This window comes from Bolinopsis microptera, chromosome 10, assembly GCF_026151205.1.
Source record: "Bolinopsis microptera isolate Bmic1 chromosome 10, MBARI_Bmic_1.0, whole genome shotgun sequence".
Taxonomy (NCBI): Eukaryota; Metazoa; Ctenophora; class Tentaculata; order Lobata; family Bolinopsidae; genus Bolinopsis; species Bolinopsis microptera.
In genome coordinates, this window is record NC_087081.1 from 1,137,376 (window position 1) to 1,162,255 (window position 24,880).

Here is a 24,880-nt window from a genome sequence, read left to right on the forward strand (position 1 = left end):
ATGTTTTCTTAATACTGTAAGTTTATACTGCACTGGTAACTGTAATTTTACCTGACCATAACATTCAACTGTCCATTCTACATAAGCACATTCTATATATATTGTTTTAAATGTTCCTGTTAGCACATCTACATAGAAAATGACTTAATAAAAACACTATGTCTGTCAATAACATTATTTTGTTGGCGAGCTGCTGTAGTCCTCACATTATTTGTAAACCATCATAATACTATTACTATGAAAGAAAAGTAATCATGTTTACCAAGTTATAATAATTTGTTTAATTCTGGTAAATTTTAAAATTGAATCTGGCATGTCAGTTACAGTCACATGGCCAGAAAGTTTTGGAGAAGTAGTGTTACCGTACAATATTGCTATAGTTACCGTACAATATTGCTATAGTTACCGTACAATATTGCTATAGTTACCGTACAATATTGCTATAGTTACCGTACAATATTGCTATAGTTACCGTACAATATTGCTATAGTGAATTGACAGAGTATTTTCATCATTGTGCCAAGTCTTGCAAAATATCCCCAAAAAAGTTATTGCTATAGTTACCGTACAATATTGCTATAGTTACCGTACAATATTGCTATAGTTACCGTACAATATTGCTATAGTTACCGTACAATATTGCTATAGTGAATTGACAGAGTATTTTCATCATTGTGCCAAGTCTTGCAAAATATCCCCAAAAAAGTTAGAAGTGAAAACCCATGCGGTGTCTTCATAACTCCGTGGTTTCCCCTCTGACGTGCAAAATAAGTATCTTAATTGTTCTTTTACCACACAAAGTTAAAACTTTGATTTCTGAACAATTTTATGACAGCTGTATCACGATGTTAGTCACATATAACACGATACTTGTCGTCATAAAAATTTGAATTATTCGAATTCAAAACCCTGGACAAATTCCCTCCACTTAGCAGTAGAGTCCTGGGACGAATTTAATCGAATTGTATTAAAGACTACAATGACTGTTCCCTTACTGTGAGTTCATTATTTCCCCCCTCAGGGTCGTTCCTGCTGAGCTTGTTCTCCAAGCTAACAAACTTACATACTACATAGTTATATAACGTATTAATGACATGATGGGTGCTTTATTTAGAATTAGTGGTACAATTATAGTGGTCTAACTCCAGTTAGCGTAGACCACTATAATTGTATTGTTTGTCAGCTTGGGAACAAGCTCTGCAGGAACGGCCCCCTAGGGGGAAGTAATGAACTCACAGTAAGGGAACAATCCTTGCAACAATAATCACAATTCAATTAAATTCGTCCCAGGAGTCCGTTGCTAAGTGGAGGGAATTTGTCCAGGGTGAAATTCGAGAAATTCAAAAAAATTTGTGACGACATGATATGAAAAATGATTTTGATAAGTTTATTAGATCAACCATCATGCTATGTGCGACCAAAATCTTTATCTACCTGTCACAACATGATTTCATGACTCAGAAATCAGAGTTTTAGCTTCAATCTACTGTGTTGCACTGTGATAGTAATTAGTATGTGCTGTAATGCACTGTGTTGCACTGTTATATGTGCTGGTTGATGTATGTCTGAACTGGAATGGTGTACTGATACAAACTGTGGTATTATATCCACCACTGATACACTGATACGACCTGTTATTCCTTTTAACAGAGTCTTATAATAAGCACATTAGAGGTTGCTAGGACGTTGCTAGGCAACAAGGATGCTACTTTTAGCTGTCTAATGAAATGAGTCCTGGTAATCGACCAGGGTCCAGGGGGCAGTACAGAGAATCCTATCACTAAGTACGTCACCACTAGTATAATATTCTGGTAGCATCATCGTCTAGTTTTAATGGTTTTCATTGAGGTGGTCTGTTTGTAATTATATATTAGGAGATGCTAATATAGGGAATAATCAGGGTAATAGAGGACATCAAGTATTGACATGTATTATTGAAAAGCACGAGCGAGTACTTAAAATTTGCATGTCATTACAATAACAAATGTAGCGTCTAGTCGTCTAGTACTTACTTACATTCTCATTCAAATGAAGATAAAACTTGGACACTGTACCTCACTTAATAGAACATTTCGTTATTATCAATATAGCCGATTGTTAATATAATGGTGGAGCTTTGTCCGCCGCTAGCAATAGTTTCTGGAGCTTTGTCCGCCGCTAGCAATAGTTTCTGGAGCTTTGTCCGCCGCTAGCAATAGTTTCTGGAGCTTTGTCCGCCGCTAGCAATAGTTTCCAGTAACTGGTAATGCACCCCTGGGGGAGGAAGAATGTTCCATTATAAAACCTCTGTCTAACAGACTGATCTGCAAATTATTCTAATTATATATCTCAATAATTCAAACTGCAGCCTTGTTACAGGGATCTCAAGTGATTGCGAAACGCACGTGCTGTTTAATTGCTTGCACGTGCAGTTAGTTCAGGCTTTCTGTTTGTTGAAATGTGTCACGTGGTGTGGAGTATGTGTTGTGATTGGTTGAGATTTGCTGTTTTACCGTTTGGAACGCTGATGGGGACATGTAAGCAGCTGGTGGCTGGTCGTGTGACCAGTGATGTGATTGAGTAGCCTCCCCACAATAGGCTAAACACTTGTCCGGAGCTTGAAGTGGTAAATGGGTTTACTGAGGTTCTGTATAGGTTTAATTGGGTTTTGTGTCACATTGGGATCTGTGACCCACATTGGGATTTACGTCTCCCTGAGTTTTGTGTCTCATTTCTATGGACACATAGAGATGTAATGATTATTGTATTCTCCAGAAACGTTTATGCCCAAATTCTTTGAAAAAATAAATGGGCAAACGACTCAAGACGATGAATTTGAGGGCAAATATAAATTCTAGTCCTAAGGTTTGGTTTCCCGCCATTTTACCGTCACATTTTCTAAACGTGAACAATTTTGTGAACTCAAAATATATGTATTGAAGGAGCATGATAATTCAGGAATGTTTCGAGGTGATGTTGGTTGCCAGCTTAGCAACGTTCCGTTCCGTTGCTACATAACATCAACTCTCTGCATCGTGCATCAGAATTGTACATTAGAGAATTGTTTGAAACGGATTCCAGAGATTGGACTTAAGTTAATTTGAACATGTAGTGTAGTATACCTAGATCAGCCGTAATATGATTAAATGCTCATCTTAAATCCTACCCATTTTAAGGTGATATCGGCTGCATATTTTCTAAGGCCACCTCAATTGTCTACAACCGTGTATTGAAATGTCATGCCTCAATTATCGAGGGTTCGCGCCCTCTTTATCACCTTATCTGGTAACCTTTCAACGATTAATTTGTACGTGCAACTTCAACAGGGACAAATCACCGTGCATTATAAGTGCTGAAAAGAGGAGGGAAGATGATAATTTAACTTACTAAATTATAGAATTACAAATTCTAGATTCTTTGTTCTAATTCATGGATCAAGGTGTTTTTGATGAATTCCAAAGCTTTCATTACTAAAGCTCATCTCATTTGTCAGCAACTCTTCCATCAAATGAGTAATAAGGTGTACTAAAAAGCGAAGGTAGTAAGTAGAATTAATCTGCACCTTGCTTTTTGGTAATGAGTCTATGATATGTGCTATTTGTCATTGTGTCAAACATCTGTCCTAGAATTTCCAACTGAACAGTAAGATTACAATCAAGGATGAAATTTGTGTCATATTATTCCTTGATGAGTGGAGCTCATTTCACGGTATCTTGATGAATTATTAAAACAAGTTTCTATCTAGTTAGCAGAATTACTGTGCACCTGGGTAATTATTCAATTTCAAATGTCATCTGTCAGTATGTCTCATAACTGTCTCTGTATTTCCAGCGGAACATTACTCCCAGATATACCTGCTTGAGATGAAGTTCGTGTCACATTAGTCATTGATTAGTGTCAAGTTTATGTCACAGTAGGTCCATATAGACCGGCAGAATTCTGTGTAGCCCATATAGACCGGCAGAATTCTGAATTCTCATAAAGTACAATTATCTACTCTAGCTGTTCATGTAATATTTATTGGTTTAAAATTAATAAAAATCGTCAACCCCGTTATATATTAACACAGCTAAATTCTAATAAATCAGCACTGTGGCAACGGCTATATTTATTGGTTTAAATGTTAAAATAAATGTTGACAGCCTCTAAATTGTGAAATTAAAGTGATCAATAAATACTGCTTTGAGACTTCTCGCTGGTTTTTGACAGTCATGATCGATTTACATTATAATCTTCTCCAATTATTTGTTGCCAATTTACAGTGTCAATTCGATAAAAGGTCCCAAACAAACCTCCCAAAAAGGTATAACACCCCAGAAAGCATCTCGCACTTAGTCACTAAAAGCAGCAATCCAGCTCCCCCTCCTCCAACCAGGTCTCCCCACCACCTCCACGTGACCACCCCAACCAATCACCGTGGTGCTCCAATCACGTGATGGCATTTGTCCAGGCACCTGTTACTATAGTGATTAGACCCTGAGGGCCAGTTTGACAGAGTTTTGCTTTATTAGCGCTGTTCATGCTATGTTGCACGTGCGTTTCCATAGCTGTAGGGACTTGTTAGGCTGTAAAGGGGATAATAACAGTCTACTGTTATAGTGTAATATAGTGTATTATAGTGCACGTTTTACGGAGATCTGTTCGTAAAATATATTGTTGCTTTTTCCTTCCAGAATATTGTAAATGATCTACAGAAAAATCAGTAAAATAATACATCTAAATCTAATGATATATTGTGTCTAATGAAATGAACATAGTTGTGTCAGACGCTTGTAGTCATTAACGGCACCGCATCTATTGAAGTTGTAGAATTAAATAACCTGAACATTTTAAAATCCAAGATGGTTGATGAATATTGAGAGACACTCATAGTCATATCACCCCATACATTACACCCTCAGTAATCTACCATGTCACTAAAATTATTTGTTACATAGTACTATAGTGTTGACTGTTGAAAGTATTAAAACATGTATATTTCATCGTAGACTAAAGTCTGAAACCTGGTTTTGAACTTTGAGTTTGTAGTACCAACTACCGAATAACGCTCCTGAGTCGTGGATATTTATTTAATCATCGACTTGATCCCTTATTTAAACACCTCCCCACAACTGTCGACACAACTACATAAAGTTTAAATCTAGTTTAAAGTACGTCTGTTATGAGCTTATCCTCCAGTCAACTCCGCTGGATTTATACGTACTTATCCTACATTTTCTAAGACAATTCCTTCCATGTACACTGCTGACTGCAGTGTATACCGCATACTTTACTCAAGTCCCGGAATGCTAGCTACACTGCTGACTGCAGTGTATACCGCATACTTTACTCAAGTCCCGGAATGCTAGCTACACTGCTGACTGCAGTGTATACCGCATACTTTACTCAAGCCCCGGAATGCTAGCTCCCAGAAATATCTGAGAAGCCCTACTCCGCAGAATCCCCCTCTTCTTCTGATTTTCAGTTTCTAACAGCTGTCATTATGATATTAGTCTAATTGGGGCATTAATCGGGATTTAAACACAGGTTGAAGTGATTAACGAAAGGTTAATTTCCCTCAGTCACACTATCAACTCATTGTGTAATGGCAGATGTTCATTTTGAGATAATATCAATTAATGGAGTGTAGTGTTGAAATGCCCTGTCACCAAGCTTGTTGGAGGTTGCCATGACAATTATATCTCCTGGCCAATCAAGATACGACTTTTCTCTCGTGACATGGAATGAACCAATCATGTCTCAGCACTTGTTGGGCATAAGCCAATGCGATGTCAGGTTCATGAAGCAAGGAGTCAACTTGGTATTAAAGCCAACTTTAAAAGTTAGCCGTCCCGGATTCAGTACAACTAAATATCAAATGTACACGTTGCTTTAAAAGTAGGTGAAATGTACGAATATTTGGTATCTGACTGCAAGTGTAGTGTCAGTACCTGCCAACTCTCTTGCCAATCTGTACTCTCTAAAAGTATAATAATAATCAAACTTTCTTCCCTAAACTCCAATACAGAGCTAGGCTATTTATTGGAAATAGAACTGCAGTGTTGTAATTTTATGCACTAACTTTAGTATTCTCCTCTGTCAGTTTTTGCACAGTAACTGCACACATAACACACGTGTATATACGTAATAGATAACTAATATTATGAAGGAGTAGATAACGATGGTATAAATGCATTAACACGATCATGTAATCGTGATAGTCGCGGCAGTTAACGATATTATGAAGGAGCACGTGAACCAAAATGAAGCGCTAGTTGCAGCTGTCCTCCTTTACATAGATTGACACACGTCATTATCTTTTTTATCCCGACAAAATACAGCATTGTCACTGAATACACTCCGTTAACACTGCAAGTCTGGTAAAATACAGCATTGTCACTGAATACACTTCGTTAACACTGCAAGTCTGGTAAAATACAGCATTGTCACTGAATACACTTCGTTAACACTGCAAGTCTGGTAAAATACAGCATTGTCACTGAATACACTACGTTAACACTGCAAGTCTGGTAAAATACAGCATTGTCACTGAATACACTACGTTAACACTGCAAGTCTGGTAAAATACAGCATTGTCACTGAATACACTTCGTTAACACTGCAAGTCTGGTAAAACTGAGGGTGTCAAATATATATAACCTACCCGCACGGTAGTTTATCCTTCTTAACAGTCTGGTGAGAATGTACTAGGTGGTTAGTAGTTTATAAGCTGACTTATTAAAGTCAGTGTACGGTGTGAGCTAGCAAACTGCCAATTAGCAGGCCGGACTTGTAGTATCCTGAACTGTGTGTAACTGTTGGAATCCAGCTTTAACTGCTTTATATCCAATATCCGCTCCAACACACACCTTGCTTTACGTATCATTACATTATTTAGAGTGGTGTGGGGTCGTGCTCCAACACACACACACACCTTGCTTTACGTATCATTACATTATTTAGAGTGGTGTGGGGTCGTGCTCCAACACACACACACCTTGCTTTACGTATCATTATTTAGAGTGGTGTGGGGTCGTGCTCCAACACACACACACACCTTGCTTTACGTATCATTACATTATTTAGAGTGGTGTGGGGTCGTGCTCCAACACACACACACCTTGCTTTACGTATCATTATTTAGAGTGGTGTGGGGTCGTGCTTGTAATTGGTTATCTGTGGGTCTTAAGAGGATCTTGATTCAATCAAATAACTAATTAAATATAGCCAATGAATTTGATTTAAGTTCTCGATTTCTCGATTTCTCGATTTCACCAATTTCCGTGCCATCAAGCGGAATCCGTAACTATAGTGAAGATCCGTAACTATAGTGAAGATTTTTAAAAACTCTGAAAGCCTCTGAAATTGTTGTAGCATATGTAATTGCTTACTTCTTGTGGGGAGGAACCTAGAAATGAGAGTTAAATGTCCGTATTAAAACTTTAACCTCGTTAAACCACCAACATGTAACTAGACCATCCGGCCCTACAAAACAGCGCCAAAAACACACTTTGAGTAGGAAACTCCTGCCATCCACCAATAAATGAGTTGCATTTAACTCACGTGATGCAAACCGGCCAATCAGCGAGCTGCGTTTGGGTCTTGTGAGGGCGGAGTGTAAGCCTGTGATAAATGTTGCAGCACATTTTGAGTAGGACATTTTTACAATTCCATGTTGTTATGAGTCGGGGGCTAAAGAGGGTGGTACACATACTTAGATACTACTCAAAGTTAAAAACGAAGCCCTCAATTATTGTAATCTACATCTAGAAATAGTAAGATATCTCCCTCGTGTCCCCGACTGAGAGCTAACAACTAATATGTCTCTCCCTTTCTCTTATCAAGGGTTAACAATAACCCCTCCCCTGCTCAGTAACAGGGCGCTAACAGGAGCCCACCATGCACCACAACTCAGAATCTTCCCAGGAGTTTCACAGTTTCAGACCCTGGAGCGGTTACCAGGTTACCAGGTTACCAGGTTACCAGGTTACCAGGTTACCATATAACAGGAGCCCACCATGCACCACAACTCAGAGCATTCCCAGGAGGTTCACAGTTTCAGACCCTGGAGCGGTTACCATATAACAGGGGGATCATGCACCTCTCCCTGGCTAACTGGCGGTGTGTGTGTGTATTTGGTGCTTGTTGCTGCCCTGGTGGAGTCAGGTTCACGGGTGGGAATTCCTCATGCAGTCTCATCAGTAATATAGTATGAGTAATGTGAGTGTAAGGACTGAGGGTTCGTAAGTTTTGGACTTTGGGAGAGCTCGGTTCGGACCTCAGATATAAGTCTGTGAGTAAATTTACAATAGTTATATTTGGATTATATGGTTTGGAAATCGCCCAACGGACCTATTCATGGTGACCTAGTACTCCATTTTTAGATCTTTGATTACGATCAGGGTTATAAATATAGGTACGTGAAGAACCTCATGGTATGAAGAAACTTTGCTTGAATTTTTACGTGGTTGATTCTTCCAGGTGTTTAGCAAGCAGACTCTCTAGAATAACTGGTCCACAAATCTAAAATATGTTCTGAAACTGGGTCTAATTGGGCAGGCCAGGCCCCTGGTACCTGACAGGTACCTTTCTGATTAACTTAGTTTAAAAGGTAACCACCGATGTGATCAGTGTAACCTACTTACTCAATACTCATGAAGTACTGAGAACTACGTGATCCACGTGTGGTAGATTGAGATTAATATGAGGAGGTGGGGTCTCCAGTCTCCACAGACCCACTAGCTGATCACTCCGCAACCAATCCGATAGTATCAGCTGGCTTACAAGCAGCGTCTTGCCACGCCCGATCGGTTTCTACAAGCTGCTCGGAGAAAGATGTTGATTAAATGATTGGATACTATTAGATAATTGAAGTGACAAACTTGGCTAATTGAGCTCTATTGGTAGATGATGGATGAGATTAAAGCTAGTCCGCCTTACTGACTGTATCCTCGGTTTCTTGATATGTATTCTGAAAACTTTCTGCGGGTTTCTGTAACCAGTATGAAAGATATCGCGCCAACAGGACTATGGTAGCAGCTATGTTATTAACTTGTTGCTTGTTTTCGCGGGAGATATGATTCTACCAATCCCAGATGGTTTTGAGACTCACGTGATGGTTGCCAGCCAATAGGATGGCTTCATGAGAGCTCTCCACCAATACAATTGTGCCATTCTGTGAGGTCGCTATAAATAGCTCTTAGCTTCCTGATAGTACCCCCACATCCTGCCAAGCCAACTGCGGGTAATTCAAACCAGCCAATCAGAGACAAGCATGCCGCTAGCCAGCCAATCAGTGCTCGAGAAAACAGGCAGGTCGACCAATAAGATGGTGCAATGAGTATCACGTGAGGGGTAGGTTATGAGTGGAAGTTAAGGAACCTAGGGTACCTGTTGTTAGCCTGCAATTTAGCAGGGATATGATGTCACAAGGAAATGTATGATCAGTTAGGGTCGGGGCGAGGTTTGCTGCATGTACACTCGGGCCCTAATAATGGGTCAAGATTTTGGTAGAAGGTAGAATAGACAGAATTATCAAACTTAATGTTTATACCAGGGTCAGGGTCTCACCTTTTGTCTGCTGAGCCGCCAGACAAATCAGTTTTGGCAAAGTTTCCACGAAGGGTCTTACCTTTTGTCTGCTGAGCCGCCAGACAAATCAGTTTTGGTAAAGTTTCCACGAAGGGTCTTACCTTTTGTCTGCTGAGCCGCCAGACAAATCAGTTTTGGCAAAGTTTCCACGAAGGGTCTTACCTTTTGTCTGCTGAGCCGCCAGACAAATCAGTTTTGGTAAAGTTTCCACGAAATGATAAACGGGGATATAGCGCTCAATTTACACTTCAAATCAGTTTATCCTAGTTTGTTTTGAGTGGACGCCGGTATATCTACTAGTACTAATATTTCAGCTTGAAATTTATCATTAGAGAGACTGCGGTCCTAAATGTTGGAAGTAAATTGTATCCACAGGATAAAAAAAAGGTAGATTTTTGGCACTCTGACTATATATCATATAATTACTTTAACTCTGTCTACCAATCAGTCCTTTAAGTTATACTCTCATTTTATTAATTAATGCTCCACTCAAAATCTACAAGAATGATTTCATTATGACTTCAAATATACCCGTTGAATTCCTGACCAATCCTGAAATCCGAGATTCAAGATTAATAAATTCTGATGACGAAAAATTAAGCAGATTTCTAGAGCCAAAATTATACCACATCTTTAAATAAAACCACGTCTTGAATCGGTCCATTATCTTAATACAATTACACCATATATTCTGCTATCATTAAACGTGTAAGAACATGTAACCTAAGACTGGTTAAACCCACTTTTGCTTGAATCTATGCTTTTTTCATGACCAGGAAATGATTCATGTGGCTTCACTGGTTTCAATTGATAAACAATGCCACAATCCACATGCTCAATCCACATGGACTAAAATGAAAAATCAACCTTATTTACTGATATAATGAAGTAACTCGTCTAGAATCATTACAACTGAAAAAAGTGAATACTGCGTATTAACGTTTCATTCAAAATTATTGGCATTTTTGATACCACCACCAGGTACCACTTTAGTATCAACACTGCAAATATATTACATTTATCGAAGGAAATACGTTTAAAATGTGAATATGAGGGTTATCTGTGTAAAACGCGTTGAAATATGCATATTACGTAACCAACCAACTGTGACAAATGTTCATAGTTATATTTTCTAAGAGATATTAACCCATTAGGGACGATAGGGTCGTTTACGACCCACCTTTTCTAGAGGCTATAGAGGACAAACCAAAATACTAAATGCCACGAATCTTTCGCACATATGCTCAAAATTTATTGGGCTACATTATTGACTTTCCAGTCGAGACCCAATTAATCACTAACAACTAAATAATTAGGCTAATTAGTCGCCATAATTGGAAAATATTTCACTTAACTTCTTGCCTTGATTGGGACATTTAAACTTTATGTAGGCTTATTTTGTTGAGGACAAAATAGTTGCGGGCAACGATTCCCTTGAGACATATGAAAAGCCCGTGATAATCAGATGTTCACAAACAGAGCTAGACGCTGTTTACTAACTGCGGTCGCATACGACCCACTCGTCCGGGTCGCAAACGACCCATCACGGTTTTTCGGCTTTAACTTCTGAAACAAAGACGTTAGGATAAAATAAAAACTGTAGCATAAGTTTAAAAAATATGGTCAATACTGTGTGACTCTAACTTTAAAAAATAACGAATTTGGGTCATGAACGACCCACTCGGCTCACTTGCTTATTACTACATATGTCCATGTTACTTCTTGAATTCAGCTTAAAACATGACATCATAAGTGCAAAATCGCCTCTCAGCAAGTGATAATCATCATAAACTACGAAAAATCGGTAAAATGGGTCATTAGCGACCCACTAGGACCACAAAATTTATTAATTAAATATAATGTTGTCAAACTTTTACAAATATTAGTATAAAAACATGTTATATCTTGGTCATTACTCCTGTACGTTGATTTACCTTTTAAAATCGATCAACTGGGTCAATAACGACCCACTTGGAAGTTGAACCACGTCATCAATTATCAGTATCATGCTGCTCCACCATCAAGAAAGACACACGTCGGTCTTAATTCCACGCAAACCACGGTGGCTGACAACTAGCCCTTCTGATATCCAGGGCCAACTGAAGGGCCGTCATCACTCATCAAAGAGCTGCGAGAATAACACTACTGCATATGCCTGGAGTTGCGTCCTGACTATGGTGCGTGGAAATCTGTACCGAAAGGACCGTGGCCGTGCCGCAAAAGAAAAGGAAATCGGCCCTCGTTCCTAACTTGCTAGGTTAGCCATGCTGTTGTTGTTGCTTATTAGATTCTGTTACCTTTTTCGTCAATTTCGAATCTTGGTAAACGACCTGCTACAACCCACCGCTTGAGACCCAGGGTCCCACGGTGATCAGATCATGTCAATCCCCTGAACGAAGTATACGAGATATGCTGTAACCTTGGGTAAATACTGAAAGACGAGTGGTCAAATTGCATAATCTAATCCAACATGCCAAACTGTTTGAGGTTCCTAGAAAGTACGAGAATAACTAAACAACTGATGCATTCAGATTGCTACATCTACTCTGTGAAGGACAGGGAAAAAGCCCCCCCCCCCCCCCCCCATCTGGCTGGCGGTGCTGCAACCTGCAATCTCTCAGACCTCGTTGTGGGTAACAAACCCCGCAACAACGAAGCAGCTTTTAAAAAACGAAAAGAAGTATTACGTAATCGGCCGAGAGGGAAGGGGTCAAGGGGGGTTTCCATATGATTACGCTTGTGTCATTTTGACATAATAGCTATGTGGTGGGGGGGGGGGGGGCGTAAAAATTGTCCAATAAGTGATTACGTAATATATGAACGGCCCCTAAGAAGTAAAGAAAGGAAGCTGCGAAGAGAGTAGATGCAGCCATCTGAAATCTGAATCCAGCAGTTGTATAGTTCTTCTTGGACGTTCTAGGAATCGGGAAAAGATAGGCATGTTGTTTGCTGTCTCGCGACATTACGGTCGTGTTCTAACAGCTAATTAACTCGCCTACCTATCAATCCAATTCTGCCCATTATTATATTTGTCAGTGATTGGGTGACGTGATCTGCAGATCACCGTGAGACTCCAAATCTCAGGAGGGCTAGTGGTCAACCACCCGTGGTTTGCGTGGAATTAAGACCGACGAGTGTCTTTCTTGATGGTGGAATAGCATGATACTAATAATTAATGACGTGGTTTAACTTCCGAGTGGGTCGTTATTGACCCAGTTGATCGATTTTAAAAGTTAAATCAACGTACGGGAGTAATGACCAAGATATAACATGTTTTAACATATAACATACTAATATTTGTAAAAGTTTGACAACATTATATTTAATTAATAAATTTTGTGGTCCTAGTGGGTCGCTAATGACCCATTTTACCGATTTTTCGTAGTTTATGATGATTATCACTTGCTGAGAGGCGATTTTGCACTTATGATGTCATGTTTTAAGCTGAATTCAAGAAGTAACATGGACATATGTAGTAATAAGCAAGTGAGCCGAGTGGGTCGTTAATGACCCAAATTCTTTATTTTTAAAAAGTTGGAGTCACACAGTATTGACCATATTTTTTAAACTTATGCTACAGTTTTTATTTTATCCTAACGTCTTTGTTTCAGAAGTTAAAGCCAAAAAACCGTGATGGGTCGTTTGCGACCCGGACGAGTGGGTCGTATGCGACCATAGCTGTATCTTTTAAAGTAAACGAGATACAGATTAGCTTTTTTTGATACCTCATTTTTGCTGTAATGTGACCTAGTGTGTTAAACGGCATCAAAATCGGCAAACTTTAAAACTCGTCGTCCCTAATGGGTTAATATCTAGCACCTGGACATATCACACTCAGACCACCAGATGCCACACCACACCCCACACCCCCTCTTCACAAGCCACTCCCCATCTGTTGCACACCTCCCCTCCCTACACCACACACCACACCCCATCTTCACAAGCCACTCCCCATCTGTTGCACACCTCCCCTCCCTACACCACACACCACACCCCCTCTTCACAAGCCACTCCCCATCTGTTGCACTCCTCACACCACACACCACACACCACTCCCCACACCCCCTCTTCACAAGCCACTCCCCATCTGTTGCACTCCTCTCCTCCCTACACCACACACCACACCCCCTCTTCACAAGCCACTCCCCATCTGTTGCACACCTCCCCTCCCTACACCACACACCACACCCCCTCTTCACAAGCCACTCCCCATCTGTTGCACACCTCCCCTCCCTACACCACACACCACACCCCCTCTTCACAAGCCACTCCCCATCTGTTGCACTCCTCACACCACACACCACACACCACACACCACACCCCTCTTCACAAGCCACTCCCCATCTGTTGCACTCCTCCCCTCCCTACACCACACACCACACCCCCTCTTCACAAGCCACTCCCCCTCTTCACAAGCCACACCCCATCTGTTGCACTCCTCACACCACACCCCACACCCCCTCTTCACAAGCCACACCCCATCTGTTGCACTCCTCACACCACACCCCACACCCCCTCTTCACAAGCCACACCCCATCTGTTGCACTCCTCACACCACACCCCCTCTTCACAAGCCACACCCCATCTGTTGCACTCCTCACACCACACACCACACACCACACCCCCTCTTCACAAGCCACACCCCATCTGTTGCACTCCTCCCCTCCACACACCACACCCCCTCTTCACAAGCCACTCCCCATCTGTTGCACTCCTCCCCTCCACACACCACACACCACACACCACACCCCCTCTTCACAAGCCACACCCCATCTGTTGCACTCCTCTCCTCCAGGATTTGAATTGGAATCTGTGGCCCACACTTTGCAAATCCCTTTTCCCTGGGGACTTCAAGATGCGTAATCTCTGATCATGGTACTCGCAATTCGATAATTCAGCGGAAATCATCGAAAATTTGGCGCTTTCATCGATGATCGGGCCGACATTTTTTATTGACGCGAATCCCATATTCTCAATTAAACCCTTGTCTGATCGAAAAGTCCCGATTATTAAATGTTGATACGAAAATGATAATCCTAGAAGATCTCTGGAAGATGATCCGAATTCCAGAGATCATTTTCGAATTACACAACAATGGTCATCTCGCAGGAACGAGTTGATAACCTTCAGCCAATCATATCACCGGACTCCACTTGATTGACCAACCAGGGCTCAATATCTCATAAACGGTGGCACTCCACTTTCGTAATTGAATCAGTGAGCTGTTGAGTGCGCCCTGACAAAACTCCGGAGACCTCGTATCAGATCAGTTATCACAATTGAGGGAGTCACGTGTCATGACGTCACACACCACGTGTCATGACGTCACACACCACGTGTCATGACGTCACACACCACCGGACACTGTTGAGTGCGCCCTGACAAAACTCTGGAGACCTCATATCAGATCAGTTATCACAATTCAGGGAGTCACGTGACTGAATTTGAACCGTTATACAGTTGGTGGTGGGGTCAATAAGAGACGGTGTAAGGGTGTCTACTCCTCCCACACCCCACACACAAGATGACAGCAGTGGCGAGAATGGGAACAGGGGCGAGAAGGGTATTATATGGTGTTTTCCGAGATATCAATCTCATATCGGGTCGAAAATATAAATTCCCCCTCTGCCACCACATGCTGTTTCACATATTTTGAGTACCTGACAGCTGTTTCACATTGGTCATTTCACCCATTTTAAAACACTACTCAAAAGATCTGTGAGATTTACGGTTACGTAATAATACGTTATAATACGTAATAATACCTATTGAAATCTGAGTACACCAGTCCCTCAACTTCAGGAACACAAATAATGCGCTCCTTTATAATTAAGGTATTCTCCGGCCCTTAATCATTCAACTAACCTAATATTCCTGATGTATTGGTTACCAATATTTGAATTTAGCGCCCAAAATAACGCTATTAATAGTACGACATGACGCAAATCGTTCATCGTAAGATTTACCGTGATGAGTTTCATGCTGAGATACTACAAATTTGTTCCCAGATCATTAATATATTCGTCATGTTTGGTCGACAAATTCATTCATGAATGTTAACGGAGTCAAATTCATTTCATCAGGAATGTGTTGTTGTTTACTCTGGCATGCAGACCCTGGATTTATTAATAAAATTAATAATAGTGGTTTCTAGGTGGAGCCGTGTGGTTGGTAAATTATATATCTTTACTTTTATGTAACAGTGTGGTTGGTAAATGGGTGGAATTGTTGGACCGTCTGATCAGTGAAATGTTTACTTTGGGATCACTTTGTAGTACGAGATATTATCAAAGTTGTTCACTTCTTAGGTTTTAACACTAAATGTTTTGAGCTCATGGTCATTGGTAAAATTATGTATATATATATTATATATATATATATATTGTATTACAGCTTGCATTACACTTTGCAGTAGAGAGTCAGAGTACTAAAAAGGGTAGAGTAGGTAGACACCAGTCGAACTTGCTTAAGACTATTAAATTTGATTTAGGTAGCAGGAACATTCCATTTGTAAATACAGACGATTTGTACAATTTAAGACTTTTAGCCTCTGATAGAGCGGGATGGAAGAAGTTGTTATAGCTTGTGTATCAGTTTTTCTTTTTTTCTGGCTACTTATCAGATCTTTAAGATGTTCATTTATGTTCTATTTTTGATTTGAATAAAGTTATATAATAATATAATATTGTATATATGTATATTATATATATATTATATCGATAAAATTATACCACCAGGTCTTATGATTCTAAGATAAATCCTAAGTTTACTTGGCATCATACTTAACAGTACCTATACTATACTGTTGATATATCAACAGTGAAATTCTGTTGGGTGTAGTCTTCAACTGAAAAATTTAGTGAAGAAATTGTCGAATTAATGTAATTCTTTTCCACGTGCCAGATATAATCTCACGGCAACTATAAAATTACCTAGTATCCAGAGTTTCCACTAACCCCATTACTGGTCATCAATTAAACTCTTTGGCAATATTTCCTCAGATTTCTGGCACGTCATTTGAAGCCCTTCTAATGCCAACTCAGATCTTTCTCAATTTCATTGGTTAAATCACCACAACTTTGTGAATTGTGATACGTGTACCACGTGATATGAAGTCTGTATCACGTGGTGCACCAAGGTACCTGCTTGTTCCCCTCTGGGCTTGTAAAGTGTATAAGGGCGGGTTACTAGTCACCACTAAGGGTAATCCTTCTCACTTCGATTACTAATTACGCGCCTCAACTGCTAATTGATTAGATAATTATCACACGTGACCGAGCAGGATTGTTGTGGTTTGTTGGCAGTGTTCCAAGTTTGTCACGTGGTGGTTTCAGCTCGTGTCCGAGCACCCCAGGGGTGTCTGGTGCTGTATCACGTGCAGCTGACTCATGTTGGAGTGATTGAAGTGTGCTTACCAAAACCATACCATACGTCAAAATGTCAGTTCAATTAGGGGATGGAAAATAAACTGTCAGGTTTGAAAACAGTCAGGCTGGTGGTGGTTAAATATCATCAGAGTCAAGTTTGTAAAAAGGTACTTTGGAAACAATAGGTTCAGAATAATAAACTGACACCTGAAATCCGACCCAATGACGCCAAAATACAAACGTGTGTTTCAGACCCATGAACCTTAGTTACAAGCCCTCTAGAAGAAGCGTATGAACTCTACAAGCTTACAACGCCAGATTTTTATAGCGGCCCTCTCCTCCCGCTGGTGGCTAATTGAAAGATCATCTAAATGATCAACCCTACCTCACTACCTTCCATTTTACAATCACCACTGAGAGAACCCTACCTCACTACCTTCCATTTTACAATCACCACTGAGAGAACCCTACCTCACTACCTTCCATTTTACAATCACCACTGAGAGAACCCTACCTCACTACCTTCCATTTTACAATCACCACTGAGAGAACCCTACCTCACTACCTTCCATTTTACAATCACCACTGGTCCCCCACAGCACCATGACCATTGTAATTATAAATTATGTCTTGTTAGTCCCCTTCCTCGCACTCAAGTCTGCTTTGTGATTCGTTAAAGAGGAGTCACGTGGGTGTTTTCCGGACTTGTGATCGGTCAACTGGTGACCTCGGGAGAACACCCCTAAGGGGTACAAGCATACGGAAAGTAGCTGTTTAATTTGCTGTTAGGGGTAGTGGTTTGCTCCGAGGGGCTAACATAGTGGCTCTGCTAGTAAATAATCAATGTATTAGGTATATATATAAAGTATTAGGTGTTTAGGGAAGAAAGGACGCCTGTCGTGATAATTTACTGAAGCCCAGCTGCGTCAAATAGTGCTGAACTGAACTGTTGTTAGATGATCGGAAAATGACCGAACCTTGGTAATTTTAAAATTAGAGACTTCGAGAATACCACAATTTAGTTTTGGAGAATATATTATTGGTTGCTAAGCTCCCCAGTTTATGAAAACACTGAAATTATATGTTGAACCGACCTCAACCAATTACCCGACATTTTATCCTCGTTTATTGAGTATTCGACTGATTTTTAATAATGTCTAATATAATCTTACTTCCCTGTCGAAACAACACGTACAAGGTAAGCTGTACAGTGTCCATGAATAGACCGTAAATACGTACCATAGTGCCTAAGCACCTGTTTTAGGTAAAGTATTTGACTTCCAGTAATAGCTGTGAACTGTGAAGTGTTCAAACTTTTTTCCTATTCATTAGTCTGTGAGTGTTAGCACTGACTTTGGTGCAACATCTGTTTAGAGGCCCCTGAAACATGATGATAGTTGAACAAGTTAACGATAGCTTTTTCTCAATAATCTTATATTTAGAGGAGAAAAAGCTAAATTTTCACTTATTATATTGTACGACTATATCAGAATTATAGATCAGCAATCAGCAGGCATTACATCACAGAATGATTGTTCATCAGCTTTCGAGTTTCGCATTTTCTGATAGTTTAAGAATTTAGGGAATCTAGGGGTCTACTCCCGGATATCTCGAATTCGTCGAAAGAATGTTAATGAGATACATTCGGCTACAAGGTAATACTTTTTTGCATAATGACTTGACCAGATATTATGTCTATCAGTATCTCCTAATTAAACCCTTCTAACCGAGATATATTGACAATCCAGACACCTAGAGCCACTAACAGCTACTGACAGAGGTGAGAAGATTTTACGTGACGACACACGAAAGAGCGGGAAGTGACGTCACGATATCACGTGACGACATCAGTATCACGTGATGACATCTCTTTCGAGTACTTTCGACAGGACTGGGACACAAAATTCGGGATAATTTGCACAATAATCAATGCTAATACAGTAACAATATATACTTGATGGACGTTCGTTATCAAAAAACATCCAATGGCTTCTGCAGATCATGTTTACCAGTGGCACTGGAATAAGGAAAAGATATCACCGTACATTTTACATAATATCACACATGCATAAAACAGCAAAACCCCCTGTCACCCTGCCACCTTCCCGGGAGACCAGCCGAAGAAACTGCTGTCGATAACAACAACGTATAATCAGTTGATAACGACAACTCACAACACCTCACTGTGCAGGGCCTCCCCACTGTGCAGGGCCTCCTCACTGTGCAGGGCCTCCCCACATGCAGTGTAACCTGACAGCCCTGCTTATCACACTGCATTAAGCCATTAAACACACTGTGTCCACAGCGTACAACTTCTCGGTAGTGAAATGTGAAGTTGAGGTGCCGACCCTCTCGGTCTTATCTGGTTGGGCCCTCTGTAAGTCTTCACGTCGATCACCTCCAAAGTTCTCATGGTGGTCTCCGATGGTATCTACTATCAGTCGCCTGCAGTAATTCATGTGTCACGGACTGTTGTTTTGTTTATGATATATCGGGTAGACGTTCGGACCCTTGTCTGGGTATATTTAGGTGGTGTTTTAAAACAATCAATGTCTTTAGTCGGGGACGAAGGGGAAGAAATTGAGGAGAAGGAATGGAGAAGATCGATATCTTGAGAGAGTGAAAATTACAGGTCTGTTAAACTGAGAGGAAATTTTAGTGAAGCCCCTGAAGTCATGATAACAGTCATTTTACGTTCTGTGGCAGGGTTTTCCCTGTAATAAAATCTTATCCGCAATAATCGATAATGGGAATGGTTCGTCCTAAAATACCTTTTCAAAAGTGGCTCCAGAACATTACTGCCAAATATCAACAAAGTTGTTGTACACATTGACGACCGTTTTGTCAATGATTTAGTAGATCCTGATGTCGAAACTGTTGATTGTGAGTGTCTTAGCAGTAAAACGAAACAGACAGCCTACAGCAGGGGGCGTTATCAAACTTTAACTACTAGTACTACATACTAGATTCACACTATTACTAATTATAGTAGGTCTATCTTTCTCTTTAGGTTCAATAGAAACCCTACTGAGTACCGAGCAGACCAACACCACTAACCGATGTAGTGATTGTTTGTAAGTTTATTTTGGGTTAGATTTTAGGTTAACATTATGGAGCTCATTACAAATATTATTGGAACATGTTTAGGTCGACGTGATCAGATCTAGGGTTGCCCTGGGAGTCCCGGGAACACGTTTCACTCCCCTTCGAACCAAGACCTCATGCTTCACCCTATCCCTCCCTCTGGAGCCAGGACACACACCTGACTCCCTTCTCTCCCACACCTAATCCTTCACCTTCTCTAACACGAGCCAAGTCCCCATCACTCACCCTGTCTCCAACACGAGCCAGGACGCCATCCCTCACCCTGTCTCCAACACGAGCCAGGACGCCATCCCTCACCCTCTCTCACGCGCTCTCCGCTCCCACAGCCACTGTTTTAAAACCGAGCAAACTTCCAAAAGTTTGACACGTTCCTGGAGATACCCCGGAACTGACTACTACCAGTCATCTCACGTTGTCAACAAGTAACGATGAAAATTTAGGGGCTCTTCTCAACTCCTCACCTCCGATACATCTAATTATATAAACAGGAGGAAGATCGGGTGAGAGGGACGACCACTTTTGGCGCGAACACCTCTCCCTATCCACACTGTTTCTGGGTTACACAAGACAGGACATTTTTGTGTATGGATACAAATTAGTGGAAATGTGGTTCAGTTAGAATCATTGTTTGTGAGCAGCGAGAAAAGGAGATACCCGTGGAAGGGTCATATCCTGTAATTTTGGTAATGAGCTCCAATTAGACGATCGTTCATTTTAAGGGGTGAGTTTCGGGTTGGAACTTTGACGTTATTTCAGTTTATTTATTCAAACCTTGGAGAAAGTCCAATTAACTACGTTATAACCGTTGGAATCGTAAGAGCGGTTTTGAAAATTGTTTTTTAATTCAAACATCGTCGATGGTTGAGTAACGATAATTTGAACTATAATGAGACGCCACTCTTCACCTACAATCTTCATTAATTATAGGTACTGGTTTTGGGTGGTTATTTTACACCTGCCATACTTATCCTCCCCCTAAGTACGGGTACACGAGCAAACAACAACCTTCACAGAATTCCCGCTTTATTCGAAAAAATCAGCGTCCTATCCAAGAACGCTAACCTAACAACTTCGGGTCCAGAAATTTGCGGGTGTCAAGGTGGTGTTAGTTTAATGGTTAGAATAAGGGTAGGGTTGGAGAGTATTCAGTAGATTATTTAAGGGGGATGAAGCATCTAGAGTATTACACATCTAAATCACAGAGTTGCGTGATAGGTTATAATGAATCGTGCGGTATTTACTAAACGTAGGTGTTCGATGATCTTAAAGTGTATGGCACTGCTAACCATTCAGAGTTCTCTAAATGATCACATGACCATATCTCAAACCATGAACCACGATCATCAACAGATATCCAAACCACCAATCAAACGACGGGTCGCTGATAAAACCTCCAATCAAAACGGACCCAGTAAATATTTGCCTGTGGGTATCTTGATGTGGTGCATGTTACAAGCTTAACTCTACCACGGTACCGACTCCCTCTGTACCCGTTCAGCAATTCTTTCAATTTGAACTATTTAGCCAACTTATAGCTTGTTTACCCCTCAAAACTCCATTGTTTGATGGCTAACCAGGGGATTATAAGTTTGTGCCACCGGGGAACCAGTTGGAAGGGTCTGATCGGGGAGAGGGTGATAAATTTGGACCCTAATTAGCACAGTGATTTAACCAAACAGTGACAAAGTAGTACGGAATGATCGCCTGATGTGTCTCTCTCTATTGGTAAATCATATTCGTCAGATTGGTGTTACCTCATACTTTCTATACATGATACTTCAAAATCGTAGGTGATGAGCAGACAGATGAGTTGATGAACATGGAAATGAAAGCCGACAAGATTTCGACTGAAATTGTCTCCTTCTTTCTTACGATTTGCGCGATTTCTCGAAGATTTTAACGAATAACCAACTGCCTACCTTTGGACTGGTGTTTTCATTTACAAATCAGTACTGTAGTCTCTATCCAAGCTGTAAAAACACCGGAAATTCTTGCATGTAAATTAATTCCCACAACGCTGTTTTCTTAAAGCGGTGTATGAGTTGAACCAATGAAAAAGAAGTTTTGATAAGCACCTCTTAACTTCAACTGCCCAACAAAAAGTTGTCTACGAGGTCACGTGACATTAGTTCACGACAAGCACCTGTGTAAATACCACCCCCTGGAGCAATTCAAATAACACGGCAGTGTATTTAGAACGTAGGCTAATCAGCTATTTAGGCTCAATCAGAAGGTTTATCTGAGATAAGATGTAAGTGCCTGTCTAATTCTGAGTGTGGATTATACCTTGCGTGCGAAACCTATTTTTGTTAACGATAGTCCAAAAAGGTACTGAATACCGATAAAGTGATATAAATAAAAATAATAGATATGGTCCATATTTTCCATTCTTGTTTATACTGGTTACTAATCATTTGACCAGAAATAATTTACTCAGAGTGAACCAAAATATGAAATATAATGTTATAGATCACACTGGTTCCCATGAAATTTTCATCTAGCGAAGAGTGTTCCTAATGAATGAGCAATGACCATCAATAACCATCAGTTACTAATCACAATCAGTTAACAACTCTCAGAGTGTGAAATGTTAATAAACTCTTCTAGCTACCTGTTAAGTACGAGCTCTTCTCTCAGCGTTTTAAATTAGATAGGTACAAGCAGTAGACTGCCCTCATTTTCAAAACATATCCCATGTTTAATATCAAGTCTGCCTGCTTAACAAACTTTAAAACTAGTGATTCTGAGTGTAATTATCCCGGAGAGAAAACGCATTATTAACGCAGCAGTAACATGACTCCTAGAATTCTGAGTTATCACATGTCCCCGTGTGACTTGCCCGAATGAGTACCTAGCACTGAGTGATTTTTTCTTGTCCATATTTACCTCCTGGATGATAGTTCATTCTAACCTGGAAAACGGAATTTGGAACAGCTATACACGAATATTCAATTTAGGATTGGAAGAAACGACTGGATGGTTTTGGCATGGTTTGAACGCATATTTTATGATTTGTAGATCGGTCATTTTGACTCTTAAAGGATTTTAATTATCAAAAAACCTGTTCGATCCAGCCCAACACTCCAAAAAGGGATTGATGAGAGTGTTTTGTTCGGTTTACCGAATTGTCAGAGCTTTTTACTGAAAAAGGTCCAAGCTGGAGCCTATGAAGTACACGTGACAATATAGTCTGGAGTGTTCAAAGGGCTGGGCACGTGAGTTGGCCTCTATGTTCGGTATTTTATTTGTCACCCACGCGGAAACTCTTGTTAAAGAGGCAAGAGCGTGTACAGAGAACTACTAGGCCATTATACTTTGGTGTTCAAGAGCACTTCTCATCTATAGTGTTCAGACAAATTTGGTGAGAACCTAAATACTCTGCTATTGGAGTGAAAGTATACAATATCTGCAAGAAACCCAGATCTTATCCTTGATTCAAGTTTCATGATAATCTCTCGAGGAACAACTATTTGATTTGAAAGTAAGCTTTATATATACTCGGGGTCAGAGGTATAATCTCCGAAACGGGATTCGGGAAACATGAAAATAGAAGTCGATTGGCTAAATTTTGGGCTTTTGAAGATCACATCAGGTGAAAATATGACTGCATCAAGAAGTTAGTTTCTAACTAAAATATTCCAGGCAAAATCGTGGTTTTTGAAATTCCATTTTGATCGAAAAATGGACTGATTCATCATAAAAGTGTTGCTTTTGGTGCAATTTGACTATATCGGTTAATAATTAATTTGAAATAACTACAATCAAGGAGATCGTTCGCACACCCTACGGCCTATACATTGCACATGCACCACTCACGAACTTTGACCAAGTTCAGAGTTGCCACCGGGAGATTAACTATTTTTGGACCAATGAATTATGTCTTATTGAGCAGGCGCGGTGACATTTTTGTGGACAAATGGGTCCTCATGGCGGTCTCTCGCGGCGCGTCACGTGACGTAACGCGATTCGATACCATATACATGCATGCACATTGCACGGAGAATCTGCAGATTACGTAATTAAATGATACCACTTATTGAGTTGGTTGCTGGGCTTTCTGCTCACTGTCCACAGCGGAGCAACCTTTAAAAGATCTCGAAATTCAAATCCAACATCTGTTACAGATAAACAAGCGGACAGTTAAGGATTTTTAGTTTATGCGAAGGCAGTTCATACATAAGGCTCGAAGACTTCAGGCTGTTTAATAGGACATACTTTCCATATCTTGCATAGCTGCATAATGGATCCACACTATGATGATTTTAACTTTTAAGATGCAGCTCTTGATCTTATCGAGTGACCATTGCAGTTGAGTGCCTACAGTTTACGAAATACATGAAACTAGAAAGTAAACAGGACATCGAGAACGATCCAAGAAAGTATGATACCCGTCTGCAGCATATCATTTTCTTACAAAAGTTTTGCCTCCAAATGTAAAGTCTCCATTTAGATTCCCTGCAACATTGAATTATCGGGTATGAGATATATTTTTGATTTTATTGCGGAATTCGACGAAACACAGTGGCGTAACGAAAGGCCCTGCTGACCCCGCTGTGCAGGGGGGCGCCGTCTTAGGGGGGCGCCAAATCGTCGTTTGAATGTGGGACAATTTCGAAAACTTAACTAAAGTACTAGCAAAACTGCGCGTTTTGCTCTAGATACACACTTTTTTAGAGATTTTACCGGCGTATTCTCTAAAATCACCTAATTTGTTCAATTTTAGGGAGGGGCACCAAAAGGGGAGGGGCCGCCAACAGGGGGGGCGCTTTTTTCGGCAGGGGGGCGCCAACAGGCAACATTACGCCACTGACGAAACACTTAACATATTTCTTCCATATGATGAACCACAGTGAAATAAA

At 40.5% G+C, this 24,880-nt stretch overlaps 1 protein-coding gene across 1 annotated transcript in view; it reads left to right on the forward strand.

Annotated features, from left to right (window-relative positions):
* LOC134822198 (dimethylglycine dehydrogenase, mitochondrial-like) overlaps nucleotides 1–24,880 on the forward strand; it is a 93,398-nt gene that overhangs the window by 27,464 nt on the left and 41,054 nt on the right.